The following is an 18,436-nucleotide window of genomic DNA, read 5'->3' on the forward strand; positions in this document are numbered from 1 at the left end:
CAAGAAAGCTCAATGCTGCCTAGTCTCAGGCCCTTTTGTACCTTGTGTCCGTGTGTAACCTTTGTTATGCTGTGCCCTGGGCCTGGCACTTCTGGATGCTAAAGATAGAGCAGCGGGCAAGAGCCAGGGAGCTCTCATCTTGGGGGGAAGACAGAACACAAAGGAGCGAGAGCACTCCAGGTGGGCACAAGTAGTATGAAGAAAGCAAATTACAAGAATGTGGTATGATAAATCAAAGGGCCAGGCAGGAGTGGGTGGTTTCGACTTAACATCGTCGAAGGCCTCTCTCTGAGTAGATGCTCTTTAGCTGTTCACCGGTGGATTCGTAGACTTACTCAGAAGCCACTTAGGAAACACTGCCGTCCAACGCTGGCGGGAGCTGCGCTGTTCTAACCTGTGGAATGTTGTGATTTCTCTAGACACCGTCTGAGCTGAGGCCCGCGTGATGAGAAGTTGCCAACCGCTTGGTTACTCGGGAAAGAGTCCTCCACGTAGAGGGAACAGCGGCAAGAGCAGGGGCCCAGAGGTGAGCACAGTGAAGAGACAAAGTGGTGTGGCTGCAGTCTGGGGACCAAGAGAGAGAGTGACACGTGGTGAGATCAGAAAGGCCGGCAGCGTCCAGAACTGCAGAGGCCTGCAAGCTATGGCAAGGAGGTTGGGTTTTATTCCGTTATGCAGTCTAGGGATTTTGGAAGGCCTTGAACAGGGTAGTCACAGGATCCACTGTGTGTTTTTAAAAGCTTGCTCTGGCCATTGTGTGGACGGTGGACGGGAAGGGCCGACGTGGAACCGGGACGTTGGAGGGAGAGTGTGGGCAGAGAGGAGGGTGGCGTGGACCAGGGAGGCAGAAACGGAGATGCAGATACGTGAAAGCTTTAGGACGTTCGTTGGAGGTGGTGCCGACACGACCTGCCGACCGAACGTGAAGGAAAGGAGGAAGCCAGCAACTGTCGAGGCTTGAGGGGCAAACAGTCGCTTTGGTGGGGACTGCCAGGTCTGGCAGCTACGGCAACTTTAGGCGGCCCGTTAGTCATCTATTTCTTAACATTCTCTCATTTAGTCTAACGTTTGCCTCTATTTGTCTGAATTAAATGAATTTCCGATGTCATGCTCTGGAAACTCCGCTCAGCTTCCTGCCTGTGACTCTTGGACAGGTATTGGTCATTCCTTAATAGCAGCAATGATGTAATAGACTCAGGAAGCTGTGCCCATTTCCCACTGTGAGATGCCCCTCCTGGTCTCTGGTTGTGCCCGGCTTTTCTCTCCCTGTATAGCCCACCACAGGGCATCTATCCTGCAGGTGGAGAGGAAGCAAGAGGGCCAGATAGACCAAGAAGACCCACAGGCGGAGAGACAGCTGGGTCATGGACCCCGGCACGTGACCCGCAGGGGCCTGGATTGGGTGGTCAGAATTTGGCCTTTTTTCTATTTATGTTGAAGCAAACAGTGCATCGTCAAAGAAAAGAGACTGTATGGGATGAGATGCTTAGTGAGGAGAAACTTGAAGTGAGGGAAGAAAGCCAGCAGCTGAATGCCTTTCGGGAAAGAGGGGAGGGGATCAGGAGTCCCTGTGCATCCAGTGGGGAGAACCCAGAGCCGAAATCGTTGCCTCGAGGACCAGCAATTGGGAGAACTTGCGTCGATGGAGGATACAGGTTAGGACTGTGAAGAGATGTGGGCTTCCCAGGTAGGCAGGTAGCAGAGACCTGGGCTGGAGGCGGAGGGTAGATTTCAAGGAGTGAACAAAGCAGCCCAGATTTGTCTGTAGTTTTTTCGGCGCCAATTAGAGCAGTCTCTAAAGGCAACTGATCCGAAAGCACAAGACCGTATCTGTGGTTTTTCCTCGCTGGTGTTCTTAGTATCATCACATAGCTGAAAGTTAGCACCTACTCATTAATTTCAATTTGTGAAATGGTAGAGAGCATGGGCAGTGGGGTCAGGGAGCCTGGGTTTGAATCCTGGCATTGCCAGCTACAAGTTGTGGATCTGGCCATGTTACTTAAATCCTCTGTGTCTCATTTACCTCATCTTTAAAGTGGGGCAGGGATGGCCCTTGCCACATAGGCTGTTGTCAGGATAAAAGGACTTAATACGTGTTAAGCCCTTAAAGTAATTCCTGGCACATATTGAGCCCATTGAAATACCATTTCCTAGAGGAAAAGGAACAGAGGAGAAAACAGGACAATACACTGTAGCCTCTTAGTCCCCCTGCCACCTCCTTGTGAGGTGAGGACGAAGCCACGGTGAACCACAGGTGACTTTCATCACGTCATTTTGGCATTCTGGCATAAATGACCTCCTGCGCAAAGTGGAGGACCCACCGCTTTGTCTCTCTGCTACGTTGGAGGAAGGGGAGGGTGACTACCTTAGTCATTTACACAGCATGTGCAAAATACAACAATGGCGGCACCCTGTCCACATGTGCCTCCCAAAAGCATGGCTAAGCCGTTCACCAATCCTGAGACCTAGGCACGTGGTGGGATCCCTTGAAACGCCACTGTGAAATAGCCAGAGGCTTTAGATTGAGAGCATTGGGAAGAAATCCTGCAGGAGAAACCTCCCATGCCTGACCTTTCCCACTCTTCCCTTCAGTTTATGCCATGTCTCTCCTGAGGAAACAAACTTTAAAAATTATTTTTACTATAATAAGCCAAATTATCAATTCACGAAGGAAAGCAGTCCCTTTCTAGTTAGCAACTGTTCACTCCCTCAGCCAAGTAATTGATATCTGATTATTTTTGCCTGGTGGGTGTTGATGGAGAGGGAGTGATTTCCCCTTAGGCTGGACCAGCATCGTGAGCAGCTTCCAGATGGTGGCTTAAGAAACAAAAAAGAACGTACAGGGTAGGCTCACTGGGAGAACGTGTCCCCAGACGAGCCCACTTGAGAAAACGGGGACGGGCCAGACATCCCCACTAGTTCAGAGCAGAGACCATCCCTGGTCACCTGTCAGTCTTCTTGCCGGGAGTCTGTATCTCCACATTAACTTCTATGACTTCGAAAAACTCTCCAGGTCTAGATCCAGAACCCACTGAAGCTACTTTCCCCTTGGCAAAAAGAAACGAGGTAGTGATTTCTTTCCCCTCCTGATAGCAGAAGTAATGACAGTAACAATGAGCATTGCTTAAAAAGCCTATCTTTAATGATTGACTGAGTGCTTCATTTCATTCAGTTTCATGACCTTGATAGTTAAATAGTTACTTAATGAAGGATTTGTAAGTGCTGTTTCTTCATATTCAGGAAGCTCGGGGGAGAGTATCCTTCAGATGCCCATCTCCAGAGTGAAGTGGAGATAATCTCTGAACAGCCCTTTGGATTATTAGGAAGTCTAATCACAGTCCAGGGACATGGGATTTCAGCACAAGCCTTGAACAAAGCAGTGGATTATGCAGCTAATTATCATCTCACGTGCAAATAAATTCAAGGCGTTCAAATCAGCTTCTGTTCAAAATTGCTGTTTGTTTAACTTAAATAATACCATAAGACTTATTGATTTAAACATCCTATTTTCTAGAAAAGCCTCCGTAGAAATAAAGCCCCGCGTGTCAAGTGAATACCGAGACTAAGAAACATCAAAGGCACACCTTGCCATATGAGATATTTTCTTGGATGAAAAACACATTTGTAGTTTTTTAGAGTTGAAAGGTGATGACCTTTTGGTCCAACTCAGAGAGGTTAAGACCCTGTGCGCCCTAGATCACACAGTTAGTTATGGGCAGTCCCAGAACATGAAAACAAGTTTTCTGGACTGTGGATTCAGGGCTCTTTCTATTTTACTAAGCTGCCTCCTAGGGAACACATTGGAATCACTTGAGTTTAAAAAGTCAACAGAAATATTCAACTTGCTTTACACTTGAGATAGGCATCAAGGAAGAAAAGCCTCTGCCTCTCAGAACCTCACCCCAGATTCCAGGATGGAGCCGCTGTTTCAGAATGGGGAGAGGGGGCAGGCAGCCATTTTGGCAAGTCTGGGAGACAAGCTGGCAATGGCTCTAGAAGGTCCTAGTGACCATGAGGGTTTCAGGAAATACTGCTGGCCTTTGACCCACAGATTACAGGAACTGAGTGACAATGTGGAGACCAGTCCTTTGGTAGAGCACAAGAGAGGGGAGATGTGTTCTCTTCACGAGGGGAAATCCATAGAAATGTGAGCTTGTGGGTGTTTTTGTTTAACCACATAGCAAATATTGACTGAGTATTTACTATGTAGAATGCATTGCATCTTTTCATGAAAAGTACTATAGAAGGAGGTAGGGGTGGCTACAGGCAGGGATTTGAGAATAGGGATTGTGGTTAGTATAAAATTCACTTTCCTTAGGGTTCCAGGTCAGGTGCAACACTGGACTCAAAATGGAAATAGGACCACGGCACCTGGTCTTGATATAACTAAGAGACAAGAGTCTCTTTCCTTTTATGTTTTCAATTATATATAAATCACTGAAGAGGAGGAGGAAGGAGCGTGTCATCTATTGCTTAGAATTCCCAGCAACTTCTGGAAATATTCAGTATTCTGTGTGTACTAGACACAGAGTAAATATTTGTTGAGCAATGATAATGGATAGGTGAACGAATGATTGGCGATATCATACTTATTTTGACCCTTTGAGGAATTGTGTTGGGTTGGATAATTTTTCCAGTTAACTAAGACTTCTTTCTATAAATGTGAAAATGTGTTTGAACCATGCCATGTGGACATATTTTTAGTGCATCGGTCATGTTTCTTCTTCAGTATATTTTCCTGAACATAATTTTAACTCTTCTGGGAAGTAGAGTTAGTTATTTTGCTGTGTACAACTGTGACTTCGGGGGTCTTGAAATGTGAGCTGTTGGGACCCACCACCACGACCACCACTAGATAGTGATTTTGTTACTCCATGGTTCTTCTGTCTCCTTCCTTCCCTTACTCATCATCATGCATGTGTGCCTACCATGAACCACACATACTTTCGGTACCTGGAAACAACAGTGAACAAGACAGAGGTGGTTGCTTCCCTTACAGAGCTTCCTGTCTAATCTGGAATTCAAACAAACCAAGCAAATACTTCAAGTCCGGGGCAAACTCTATGAAGATAACTGCTAAGATAGAGAATATTAGAGAAGTGGGATTCCTACAGTGGGGTGAGCTGTGAAGGTCTTGCTGCAGAGGTGGACGATAAGCCGTGTCCTGAAGGAGGAGGAAAGCCAACCACGGGGAGAACCGCCATGGGGTTGTTCCTTGCAGCAACCCTTTCCACCCACCTTCCCCTCACTCTCATTGCTGAAGTCTGCCAGAAAATACCAGAAACACATGTTTGTTAAATCATTAATCTCATGTTCACAGAAAACAGACATGTTGCTCTTAAGGGAATTTCAGTCCTTTCTTAGATGAAAATATATAATTTTTAGGACAGGTATTTTATTCACTCTTCGTTTCGCTTTGGAAAGGCATGCAAAGCACTGAGCACCAGGGGGAATAAAAAATGAATAATACATGATCCTCTCTATGTTAGGAATTGTATTAGTCAAGAAAAGCTAGGTGATATGGCAATAACAAGAAATCCCCAAATCTCCATGGCCTGGTGCACTATTGGTTTATTCCTCACTCACACAATCTCCAGCGAGGATAGGCAGCTCTCCCATAGGTAGCTGTCTTACGAGCAATCGCTTAGGGATCCAGGCTTCTTTTAGCCTGTGATTCTGGCCTTGATCCACAGAAGGTCAAAACAGGACTGGAGGCTCATCAGGTATTATTAAAGACTAGCTTTCTAAAGACCTTCCTGGAAGACGCTTATATTTCTACCCAAGTCCATCAGTCAGAACCCAAACATATAACCTCAAACTAACTTCAAGGGAAACTGGGTGAGGTCTCCCTATGTGCCCAGAAAGAAGAAATAGGGTTGATGAAGATACAGCTGATCTTCTGTCTAGGAATTTAGTGGCCCAGATTGACCAGAAGACACTTAGGGGACAACTGTCAAAAGCATTAAACAGAAGTGGAAACACAGAGGGGAGCCCATAAAGATGAGATTGATTCATTCTGATTAATCAACACAGGATAAGCAAAGTCTGCTAGAGGAACTGAGTTTGTTCAGGGTCTTAAATGATGACTAGGTATCATCAAAATGGTCGAAATAAAGCAGTGAGTTTAGACAAGGCACAGAAATGTGAAAGTTCGTACCTTCAGAAACACCAAGGGATCTGGCAAGACTGGAGGCAACAAGACTGGAGGGGGAAGAGAAACTAGATTCCCAAGGGTCTTGGATGTTTGGGTGAATAGTTTGCATTTTGTTCCACAGACAAAAGGATGCCATGAAACCTTTTTGAATAGGTAGTAACATAATCAGATTTATGTTATTAAAAGAGATGTTTTCTTTTCCATGTATTTGATTGTTGGCTGAGGTCAGTGGACATCTAAATGACAGATTATGACTCTTCAGTTTCTGCAAGAGTAACACAGGAGAATCAAATGTCTCTATATGACCCACTTTACTGAACTGAGCCAACCCCCTACTGATGGAACTATAATGGGTAAGGAGAGTTGCAGGAGGCATCACTTGTCAGCCTGGCAGAGAACTCCGTCCAAGTGCTGTTGGGAGAACCAGAGCAACTGGAAACTCCACGGTGTAGCTCGGAACCCCAAAATTAGATTTCAGGCAGTTGCAGTGACTCTTTTTGTATGCCGTCTCTGGCACAGCCTTCAACTTGTTTCTCATCAGCTGATGACAGCCTGTAGCTTAATCTTTAACCTAAGAGACAAATATCCATTTCTTCGTGGATTCTCAGTCCTATTTGCTGCCCTGAAATATTGATAGTTACATGCACTTCTCTATGACAGCACTTTCCAAACGCATGGAGATTTAGTTGGAGTCCTAACATAGATGAAGTTTCCCTAGTTTCTTTGCAGCTCTTCAACAGAGGTCCCAGCCGATCCCTTTCAGACCCATTTCCCCAATCAAAAGAACAGGTAGAAAACACAGAAACATGAAAATCTTGATTTTTATGTGATCTGTCTTCAGAGAAGTTTAAACACACTTCACTTGAGTAGAAGTTGCTGTCGGTCGTCAATCCAAAGGCCGGTCCTTTCCTTACTCCTTGCTGTCAGAGCCCTGGTTTTGTCCAGCTGGCCACTTCTTCCTAACCTGACTCAGGAGCAAACCCAAACTAGTCTGATATAATCACAAAAACTGGACCTCTTGTTAGTGATAGGCTTAAGGTTGACCCAGTTCTGCCCAATGAGGTGTAAGTACAGGCCTACATGGGGACTTGTTGGAAATAGCACCTTGATTATTTTCCTTCAGTTTTATTGCGATATAATTGACATTCAGTGCTCTATAAGTTCAAATGCTCAGCACAATGACTTGACTCACATATATGGCAAAGTAATTACAATAAGTTTAGGTAACATCTATCTTCTCATACAGATACCAAAAAAAAAAAAAAAATGTGTTGTCTTCCCTTATGAGCAGCACTTTTAGGATCTACTCTGTCAATAACTTTCAAATACATCATACAACAGTGTTAACTATAGTCGTAATGTTGTGCATGACCCCAGTACTTATTTATCTTATATCTGGAAGTTTATACCTTTGACCACCTTTGTGTCAAGTCCCCCCCCCGCCCCACTCCCTGCCTCTGGTAACCACAAATCTGATCTCTTCTTCTATGAGTCTGGGATTTTTATCTGCTTGTTTGTTTTTTAAATTCCACATATGAGTGAGATCATATCATATTTCTCTATCTCTGACTTATTTCACTTAGCTCAATGTCCTCAAGGTCCATCCATGTTGCTGCAAATCGCAAGATTTCCTTCTTTTTGTGGCTGGACACCATTTCACTACATAGCTAACTACCTAAACAGACAAATAAATAAATATTATATACATATTCATTATGTATATATGGATATATCTGTTATGTATATTGTTTTCTTCACCCATTCATCTGTCAATGGACTGTCAATGGAAACTTAGGTTATTTCCATGTCTTGGTGTTCTAAATAGCGCTACAACAAACATAGGGGTGCAGATATCTCTTCGACACAGTGATTTCATTTCTTTTGGATATATACCCAGAAGTGAGATTGCTGGATTATATGGCAGTTCTTTTTTAAATTTTTTGAGGACCCTCCATCTTGGTTTTCATAGTGGCTGCAGCATTTTACATCCCCACCAACAGTGCATAAGGGTCCCCTCTCCTTCACAGCCTCGCCAGCATTTGTTGTGTCTTGTCTTTTTTGATAATAAGCATTCTACCAGGTGTGAGGTGGTACCTCATTGTGGTTTTGATTTGCGTTTCCCCGATGATTAGTGATGGTGAGCACCTTTCATGTGCCTGTTGGCCATATGTATGTCTTCTTCGGAAAAATGTCTATTCAGGTCCTTTGCCCATTTTTTATTGGATTATTTTGATTTCTGCTATTGAGTTATAGGAGTTCTTTATATATTTTGGATATCAACCCTTTACACATACATGGTTCGCAAATATTTTCTCTCATTCTCTAGGTTGCCTTTTCATTTGCCGATCATTTCTTTTGTTGTACAGAAGCTTTTTAGTTTGATGTCCGCGTGTTTATTTTTTATTTCATCGCTTGTGCTTTAGATGGCATATCCAAAAAATCATTTCTAGGGTCCACGCGAAGGAGCTTTTTTCCTACGTTTTCTTGTCACTTTGATTTGGAAGAGCGGTAACACCGATCGTTTCTCTTCTTCCACCTGCTGCTGTTGTGTCTGGATGTGACTCCTGGAATAGCAGTCGCCCCCTTACAGCCCCGGGGAAGCCCAGCTGAAGCAATGCCAGTGCCCCGAGAATGGCAGAGCAAGACGACAGGAGGAACATAGGACTCTGGTGGCATTGTGAAGTCATCCACTTTACTGTGCTTATAGGTGTTCTTTACCAAGACTTCTTTTCCATGAGATAATCCATTTTCTTTACTTTTCTAAGCTCATCACATTGGAGTTTCCTATTCTTTGCAGTAGAAGCACTCTAATCAATAACAATGATAATTTTTTATTATTACTCACCATCCCAGTGAGGAAAGCAGACGGTCAAAGCGGAGCTCCCACATTACAAATGTCTAGGCCATAACGTGATCAGCGCCCCTGGAGCTGTACAAAGCAGGGTCCCGGAAGCAGGCAGGGAGCAAACAGATTCATCTGGGTCACAGAGAGGATTAGTAAGAAAACCAGGGAGAGTCCAGCCAAGATGGAGGCTCCTTAAAGTCTGGCTGGAGTGTGGAGCCAGGCACGCCTGCCTCTGGTTCTTTTTGCCTATAGACTTCGGCCGTTTCCCTTAGCATCACAAAGCTTCAGCTTTTCTCATCTGTACAATACGCACCTTGCAGATTATTGTAAGAATACAAAATCACTTCCAGCAAATCATCTATCTAATGTAGTGATTGCAGTGCATACAAGATGGGCATTCAGCAACAGGAAGCTTTTAACTAGAGCAATGATTCACAGACATTTCAGCCTCAGATCTTTGATGGCAATGAAGAACCTCTGGGCCATTTACCTTTCTATTGTCACATGAGACCACAAATTCATAGGACAGAAGGGAAGGGTAGTGTTCCATGGAAGAGACACAATTCACAGCCAAGGGCAGCTAGTAACTAATTTCTGCCTGACCTCCGCATCCATACAGCTCCATCTCATATATGTGGATCAGGAAGGATCTTGGGACCATACCTGAGACCTTAGTGTAAGGTGTATAACATGTTGATTTTGATACACTTATATATTACAAAATTATTACTACCATAGAATTAATTAATACCTCCATCATGCCACATAATTTCTCTGTTGTGGTAAAAACATTGAAGATCTGCTCTCTTACAAACTTTAAAATACATAATACAGAATTATTAACTAAAATCACCATGCTTTACATGAAAATCCCTAGAGCTTATTCATCTTATAATTGGAAGTTTGTAACCTTTGACCAATATCTCTCCATTCCCCCCCCCATTCCCGCCCAGCCCTTGATAACCACTATTCTATTCTCTATTTCCTAAGAGTTCAGCTATTTTAGACTCCACATACTAGTGAAATCATACAGTATTTGTCTTTCTCTGTCTTATTTCACTTAGCAAAATGCCCTACATGTCCATCCATGTTGTCGTAAATGGCAGGGTTTCCCTTTTTTCATGGCCAAATAATATTCCATCACACACACACACACACACACACACACACACACACACACACACACCAATATCTTCTTTATCCATTCATCCATTGACAGACATGAATATTGTCTCTGTATTGTGAATAATGCTGCAACAAACATATGAGTAAACTATAGTAATCCTATTTTCATTTCCTTTGGATATATATATCCTTTGGATATATACCCAGAAGTAGGATTGCTGGGTCATATAGTAGTTCTACTTTTAACCTTCTGAGGAGCCTCCATACTGTTTTCCAGAGTTGCTGCACCAATTTACATTCCCACCAACAGCCCTGAGAACCCATTTTTAAAGCTATATTGCCACCTACAAACTTAGAGCAAAACTCAGTTTGTAAGAGTCATTTCAACTGAGTTCTGTGCTACATACTCCCCATTAATTTTTTTTCATAACTACTTGTTAGCCTCCAGTTTGAGAGAAGGAGAATAAAAAGACCCTGGAATGTTCTTGCTTGGAATGAGAATTGCTCATTAGAACCCCATTTTGTTATAATTGTACAATTCATTATGCTGAGCACTTCATTAGACGCATTGTAAAAATTCTGACAACTTGAATATGTTACATGGAATCTCAAAATGAATCTGATTTAGAGCTTCACTGTTTCTTGAGGGCATTTGCTAATTAATAGAAGTCTGAGAAGCCAGAGGAGTGAGAGTCTCCATATTTTCTTCTAGGGGTCATTATTAGAGATGTGCTTAAAACAACATAATTTTGAAATAGGAAGCTTTCTTTACAACAGAAAGAAAAAAATAGCCCATAAACCCGAAATGGTCACAATGAGGCCACATCTGTCTTTACAAATACAAATAGCTCAGAATGGTTTGAAGTTAATACCAAACCAAATCTTTTCATAGTGCGGTGAGGGACTTTTGGGGGAAAGATAGATTGAACATTTTCATTTATTTCCCTGTCCTCTTGAAAGCCTTTCGGGGCATAAAAGGGGTAGAAACCCATAAGGTCAGAGGAAATTAAGCAGCTGACAGGAACAACAGAATCCTGGAAGCTGGAAGCTGGAAAACAAGGGCAGTTGGGTTTGTAAGCCCAAGAAAGGGGAATCTGATGCTGGCAGACTGGGAAGTGAGAAGCAAACCTACTGTCCCTCGCACCCTTCCCCCCAAAACTGGGGATCTGGTAACTGGGGAGTAATGGTGGGGCTCTAAAAGCATCAGCTGACGGTCTGCTTAGGGAGCATTTAGATCCCCAGATCTCTTCTTCCACATTGCCCAGCTGAGGGACTATCCCTCCCCACACTGGCACAGGTCGAGAGGTGTCTACCTCTGGGGAGTGTGAAACAGAGAGCCTCTGGACTGGAAGACTCCAGAAGTAGCTGTGGCAAGAACACCACAATAAAAGAGGCGGGTCAAATGGCCATTTACATATCTAATGATGAGATCCTCCCTCCTGGCCCTCTTAGGCTAAGGAAATACTGGAGCCAGGCCTGGACCCTGAGCATGAGATTGGGAGGCCCTTGTCTGAGGAACCTGGCCAGCCCAAAGAGAAATACCTCAGGATAATCTTGGAAAGTCCCCAAGAAAACAACCAGTCAGATCAGTGGTTCAGCACCACCTAGGCACCTGATAAAGATGCAAAATCTTGGGACCCCTGGGTGGCTCAGTCAGTTAAGTGTCGGGCTTTGGCTCAGGTCATGATCTCACAGGTTGTAAGTCTGAGCCCCACATCAGACTCTGTGCTGAAATTGTGTAGCCTGCTTGGGATCTTCTCTCTACTTCTCTCTCTGCTCCTTCCCAGTGAGTGCTCTCGCTCTCTCAAAAATAAATAAATAAACTTAAAAAAAATTTTTTTTCATGCAAATTCTTGCACCCCGCTCCAGACTTAACAGAATCAGAACCACTAGGGGTGGGGCCCTGAAATCTTAAGACCCTCAAGTACACACTGAAGTTGAGAACCGCTGCTCTTTAGCAAATCTCACCGTGGATGCAGTTTCCCTTCCTTATAAACATGGACAGTCAAGGATGGGCATATATCAGAAGAAAGACGGAGATGAAAATAAACTGGAAGAAATAACAGTCTTTGAGGAAAAAGAGTCCATGTGGGAAAACTCCAACTGGGGAAAGAACTAACATGAATACTCTTGGAGAGGTAAGAAAAAAATATTTCATCTGTGAAACAAGAAGAGGTAGCTATTTTTTGAAAGGAGTCCTTTAGGAAACAACAAATATAGGCTTTTGAAAATTTAACAATATGATAGTAGAAATGAAGGATTCAACAAAAAAAATGAAAAAGTAAAGCCAAAAGACAAAGCAAATAGGAAGAAGAAAGAAAAATCTAAGGATTAGTGTAGGAGAGTCATTGAAAATTGCTGGTCTAGGAAGATGAACATCCAAATAAAAAAAAAAAAAAATCCAGACGAAGAAGACAGAGAGAGGAAATACTCAATGAAATAACTGACAGATGTTTCCCAGCATTGAAGAATATAGATTCCCAGACAGAAAGGGCCCACCTGATGCCAGGCCAGTAGGTAAAAATAGATTCTTATCAAGACACATCATTGTCAGATTTCAGAAGTTGGGAATAAAGAGAAGATCCTAAAGAACTAGACACTCACTAAGTATTAAGAAACAAAACTTCTTGGGGTGCCTGGGTGGCTCAGTCAGGTGCCCATCCGACTCTTCATTCCAGCTCCGTCACAATCTCATGGTTCGAGGGTTCGAGCCCCGCATCAGGCTTTGCACTCACAGCACATGGAGCCCCCTTGGAATTCTCTCCCTTCCCTCTGTCTGCCCCTCCCCCTACTCACACGTGCACTTTCTCTGTCCCTCTCTCAAAATAAATAAATAAACTTAAAAAGCAAAGAAGAAACAGAATGTCTTTAAACTTCTCAGGAGCAACAGGGGATCCTGGAGGACATTGGAGCAAGGTTTCGAGAGCCTTAAGGAGGTGATTTCCAAAGTAGAATTCCGTACCCTGGTAGACAACTGATCAAATGTAGGGAGAGAAAAACCATAACCAAATGTATGAGGGCAGAATAAAGACACTTAAAAACAGGCTACGTTTTCTAAGCTCTTGGGTCAAGATGTTACCTTTTGTAGAAAGAATTGGATAGTGGTCACTGTCAAAGTACCAACTCTCTTTCACAGACGCTTCTCAGAGAAGTGCGTAAAGCAGGGCCTTTGTGATGAGTGCTGTTTTGTCCCTGTACATCTGTTGTCACCTCTCTTCCATCTGTACCCCACCTGCAACCAGAGAGTTCTCTTTCCTGACGACTTGTCTCTCCAGCCTTCCCCTACATCCTGAAGATAGTCAGCAAACTGTTTTGTTCTCAGTGAGGCTTCATCTGGCTTCAGCTCTGGAAGCCAGGAGGGACATGAAGTAGAAACATGGATGAGGGCAGTAAGGAGGCTAGCCCTGGGGTCTTACCTTAAAGCTGCATTTGAAAAAACAAATTTCATATTACTCCACCTAAAAATTTTCAAGGGGTGCCTGGGTGGCTCAGTTGGTTAAGCGTCCGGCTTCGGCTCAAGTCATGATCTCATGGTTCGGGAGATTGAGCCCTGCTTTGGGCTCTGTGCTGAGAGTGTTGAGCCTGCTTGGGATTCTCTCGCTACCCGCCCCCCCCAGCCCCCGCCTCTGTCCCTCCCTTACTCATGCTTTCTCTCTCTCAAAATAAATAAATAGATAAGCTTTCAAAAATGTATTAAAATTTTTTTTTTTAAATTTTCAAGATGATTTCATTTACTGTAAACAAGGTTAAGAAAATATTAATTGTCCCTATCAAATGTTATTTTTATCATTTGTATTTGGGGTGGATGGAAGAAGTGATGGAGCCTGGGGCTGCGGGCCCTCTCTTACCGCCCCCTGCCCTTATATCCTGGGATGATGGCGGGATCCCAGATGGTTTTCACAATAGGTGACCCTGGAGGCTGTTTGGATGTGCCTTCTTGTTCCCAGAAGTGAATCACCTCAGGTCTGGCCAGTTTGAAGTCTGTCTCGGTGAAACTTCCCCATAGAAGCTGCTCCCATCACCTGCCCGGCAGGGCTCCTTAGAGCCCGATTCCGGCAACACTGTTTTTCAAAGAACCATTCTTTATTAAAGAGATTTATTCAAAGATCCCTAGGTTTCCCAGGGCAGGTATTCTGGGTAATAGCACAGTGACATACTCCTTTCTTTCTCAGCTTCATTGGTCTGAACCTGACCATAGGGCCCAGATCCACTGTCTTTCCAGTGAGCTTCTAGTATAGTGGGGTGGTTGAGAGCCTGAGCCTTGGGGTAAGATAAAAATGGGTTCAAATCCCAGCCCTGCAAGATGTGGCATGGGACAAATTAGTCCATCTCAACCAGTGGTTGTAAGGATCAAGAGAGATCATGTACGCAGGGATTAAGCACATTAAATCCTCAATCAGTGATAGATCATTAATAACATTAACTAAGGACACTGTAAAATTTCCTCCTAGGAAAAAACATTGCAGAAATAGTCCCTCTCAGTTGAGGTATTTAGGAAACGAGACAAGAATCCCTAAAATTCCCTCATTTATATTTTCACCTTCTCCTCTCCTTGCTGTCCCCCCCACCCCCATTGGGCTGGGGTCACATCTACAATCTCAATCAAGTTCAATCTCACCATCAGTTCTAAATACCCCATAGCCTGAATTATAAGAAAACTGGTACATTAGATGGTTCAAGAAAATTTAAAAGAGAAAGTGAGCACTGAGTGTTGTATGTAAGCCATGAACCACGGGAATCTACCCCCAAAACCAAGAGCACACTACACACAGTACGTTAGCCAATTTGACAATACATTATATTAAAAAAACAACAACAACAGCAACAACAATGCAAGGGGGAAAAAAAAAGAAAGTGAAACACAACATAAAGCTTCCCCCTTTTTTTCGAAAAGTGTTTCCCTAAGACGTGTCTAGCTTTTGCCAGTAGGTAGAGTGATAATAATGATGGCAGGCAGTGTAAGCTGAGGGCTTTCTACGTGCCAAGGTCTTTCCCAAGTTTATTTTCACAAGTTTTACTAAGATTGTCTTATTTAACCCTCACGGGAATCCTGGGAGAGAAATACATTTGTTATTCTCTTTCTGCAGATTTTAAGAAACCTGGGGCTTGCAGATGCGAACTAACTTAGGAGGAAGCAGACAACTGCTCAGGAAATGGAAGGGTATCCAGACAGCTGGGGTTCCTGAAAGGGTAGCGGTCATCCTCACACAGTAGGGACTGCCACTGACCCCACCTTTCTCATCTTGAATGGTTTCTAGGAAAAGTGTGGGTGATAGTTTTCTTCTTAGCTCCATGTAGCTAGCAGAGAACCTTCTATATGCTCAGGGATATTTCTCTATCCTTTGCCTCAATATACAGAGCTGTGGAATGGGAGCTGGTTCGTGGAGACTTTGAGACAGACTGCCAGAGCTCAGTAGGACTCCAACTCAGCTCTGTTCATTTCCCCACTCTCCAAATCCTTCCAAGGAAACAACCGGACCTCAGGTTCTCTTGTCTTCCCCAAAGGTGCTGGACAGCAAAAGCAATTATTCTAGCCCCGCCAGCCACGTTCATGTCCACGTTCATGTTTGGTTGGTTTCCATCAATTTTCAGTTCCTTCTTTGTAAAGTTATTCCCAATGGGTACATCAGGAAGAAGCCTGGACTAGATGATCTTCAAAGTCCCAACTAACTTGGCAAGTCTGTTATTCAATTCAATGTTATATAAAAGATAAAGGTATGCCTCACAAGTTTTAAGAGAATCCAGAAATGCCATTGCATATTAGTGCTTTCTTGGAATCCCTTTCAGGCATTGACAGTTGGCAGGTCACATTTCCACTAGGCTGCGGAGAAATCAGAACGGAAATGACCTTGTGATGGCTGCAATCAGGTCATTTTGTGGTCAGCTGAGAACTCCTTTGTTGCCGTCATCCAGCCCAGCCCTGAAGGGTCCATGCAGACTGGCTGGGGATAGGACCACCCTCAGCGGGAACATTATGTGTGGGGCCTGAACTTAGAAATCAAACCCACTGGGCTTCAAGTCTCAGCTGACTCACATTGTCACCTAACCTCAATTTTTTGTTTTTTTTGTTTTTGGTTTTAATCTGAAACATGGAGGTAATGCCATTCTCTTTGAAAGGGCTATGGTGGGAATGGAATGATCCATGTATGGGCCAGCAGCTGGCATAATGCCCATCTTGTGATAAATACTGCATCACTGGTAACTGTTAGTTATCCATGGCTAACAGAGTCCAACCTGCCTGTTGTTAAGGCTCCCAGCATCCAGTGCAGGGTGGAGGGGCCACTCTTATGGACCTTGAGACTTGGATTTTATCAGCAGTGACCACCATGGATTTGTAAGAACCAAAATGGGAGTACTTAGAGCTATCCCTACTATCATAAAAAAAATCATAATTAATTCTGTAAAATTAAATGTATCATTAACTTGAGTTGCCTGTTCTTGCCAGTCATAAAGGATTTTTCTGGCAGGCAAAGTTAACCAAGGATGGACCGATTGCTTTAGTGAGGTGAGGGCTCATCACCACGGCAGGTGATGGCTTAAGTGTAGGGCTGTGGACCTCTTGGTTAGAACATAGCACAGGACATGGAAGGACCTGCAAATTGTTTGTGTTGATGACTTTAAGTTTTCTGAGAGCCCAAATGGGCATCACAGGTCTCTAAGCAGCCCTGGAGATTTATCATTTTTGCCTCAGGTTTCTTTGGTCTTGTAGACTACCCATCAAGGAACAGAATCTAGAAATAAACTTTGCAAACCAGCCCCCTCATTGGTTGACTTTCAGGTTTCCTTTGGCGAGTGTTCTTGAAATGTGGTTCCTGTGTATAACTTTATTCATGCAACTCCCCTGATCCTTGCAGAGGATAGTGGATGCTTCCTAAACATCTCTGTAGCTGCAGAGTCAAGGCAAGGGGATGGCGGTGCTGCTTCCAGATAAGAGCCAGCATTTGCAGAGGTGACGTGCTCTGCCTACAGAAGTAATAAAACGTCTGTGCAAGTAGGGGAGAGGCAGGCAAATGCTGCCAGGCCTGTGCGTTTACTGAATCGAGGCCAATCCCTGGCCACAGAGCACGGTATACTTAGATGCTTCGGTTGGACTGCTTGAGTATTGACCTAGTCTTGCAAACTGACACCCTTCAAAGGAGCGAAAAGAAAAAATAAGTTTGGAGGAACATTTACATAGAGGTTTCCCTTGGGTTCCAGCTGCCCAACTGAATTAGCATCAAACCATTGCCCTGGAACAGGGTCATGAGAATTCGTTTTCCTGGCCTCACACAATGAGCACAGTCAACGCTGGTGATGCCTGGTTTTCATTTGGGAGAAATTTACATTCGATCCCACCCTCGCCCCCAAACTTCTTTCCTCCTATCCGCTTGACTCTGTCATTCGAAGACCCAAATATTTGCAACAACGCCTCCACTGTTCTTTCCACTGCTGGCTTGGCTATAAAATTCCCCTCCCTCAGTCTTTCTTCGTCCCAAGCAAAACCCCCATTCTCGACTTCAGACTGGCATCAATAAGAAGTTTGGAGCAAACGAATTCACACTAACAAGTAAATAGCTGATAAATCCTTGGAGCGATCCTAACACTTTTTGCGAATTCAAGCATCCTGCTTACACACTTTCAGGGTTTAAAAGCTAAGCTCTTGAATGGTGGTGTTTCATTCATTAACACCAACAGCAAAAAGGTTTTACGTCTTGAGACTTCCCTTTCTTGTGCTCCTTAATCTGATAGAAAGGGAATGTTGCATCTGGGAATAGCAGATGATACTGGTAACCCTCAAATATTTGGAGATCCACAGTCAGATTAGATGAGAATCATGGAAACCTCTGTATGGACATACAAGGAAAGCCTTCAGTCCCATACAGGGTCCTTGTGTTCCCAGTTCCTATCCTCGGGCCCTCTGAAACAGGAGATCTCAGGAATGGGCTGATGTGACCTTCCTTTTCTGCCAAATTAGGAGCTTCTCCTGTCCTTCGAGGGTATGGGGGAAAGGAGTAGCCTGTGTTGATGGAATTTTGATATTTGAATAATAAACAGATTATTACCGTTTACTCTGTGTTGTTACTATTCTAAATGCTTCAATCCATTCATTCAACATGGAGTGCTTTCTATGTGCCAATCTAAATGCTCTTCATTCATTTATTTACCCAATGCTTGACCTCTTATGTGTCAAGTATTGTTATAAATACCATTCATTCATTCATTCATTCATTCATCCACCACAAGTATTTACTGAGAACCTCCTGTGTGCCAGGTGCCGATCTATGCTCTATAGCAATGAACCAAACAGAGCCTCTGCCTTCATGGACATGACA

At 43.7% G+C, this 18,436-nt stretch overlaps 1 long non-coding RNA gene across 1 annotated transcript in view; it reads left to right on the top strand.

Annotated features, from left to right (window-relative positions):
- Nucleotides 1-392: 392 nt before the first annotated feature.
- Nucleotides 393-18,436, top strand: part of LOC109277248 (uncharacterized) — an 86,716-nt gene continuing 68,672 nt past the window's right edge. The window contains exon 1 of the long non-coding RNA XR_002085056.2: nucleotides 393-526. This is a non-coding gene — a long non-coding RNA (uncharacterized LOC109277248). The remainder of the gene's footprint in view (nucleotides 527-18,436) is intronic.

This window comes from Panthera pardus, unplaced genomic scaffold, assembly GCF_024362965.1.
Source record: "Panthera pardus isolate Hobbes unplaced genomic scaffold, ASM2436296v1 HiC_scaffold_13, whole genome shotgun sequence".
Lineage (NCBI taxonomy): Eukaryota > Metazoa > Chordata > Mammalia > Carnivora > Felidae > Panthera > Panthera pardus.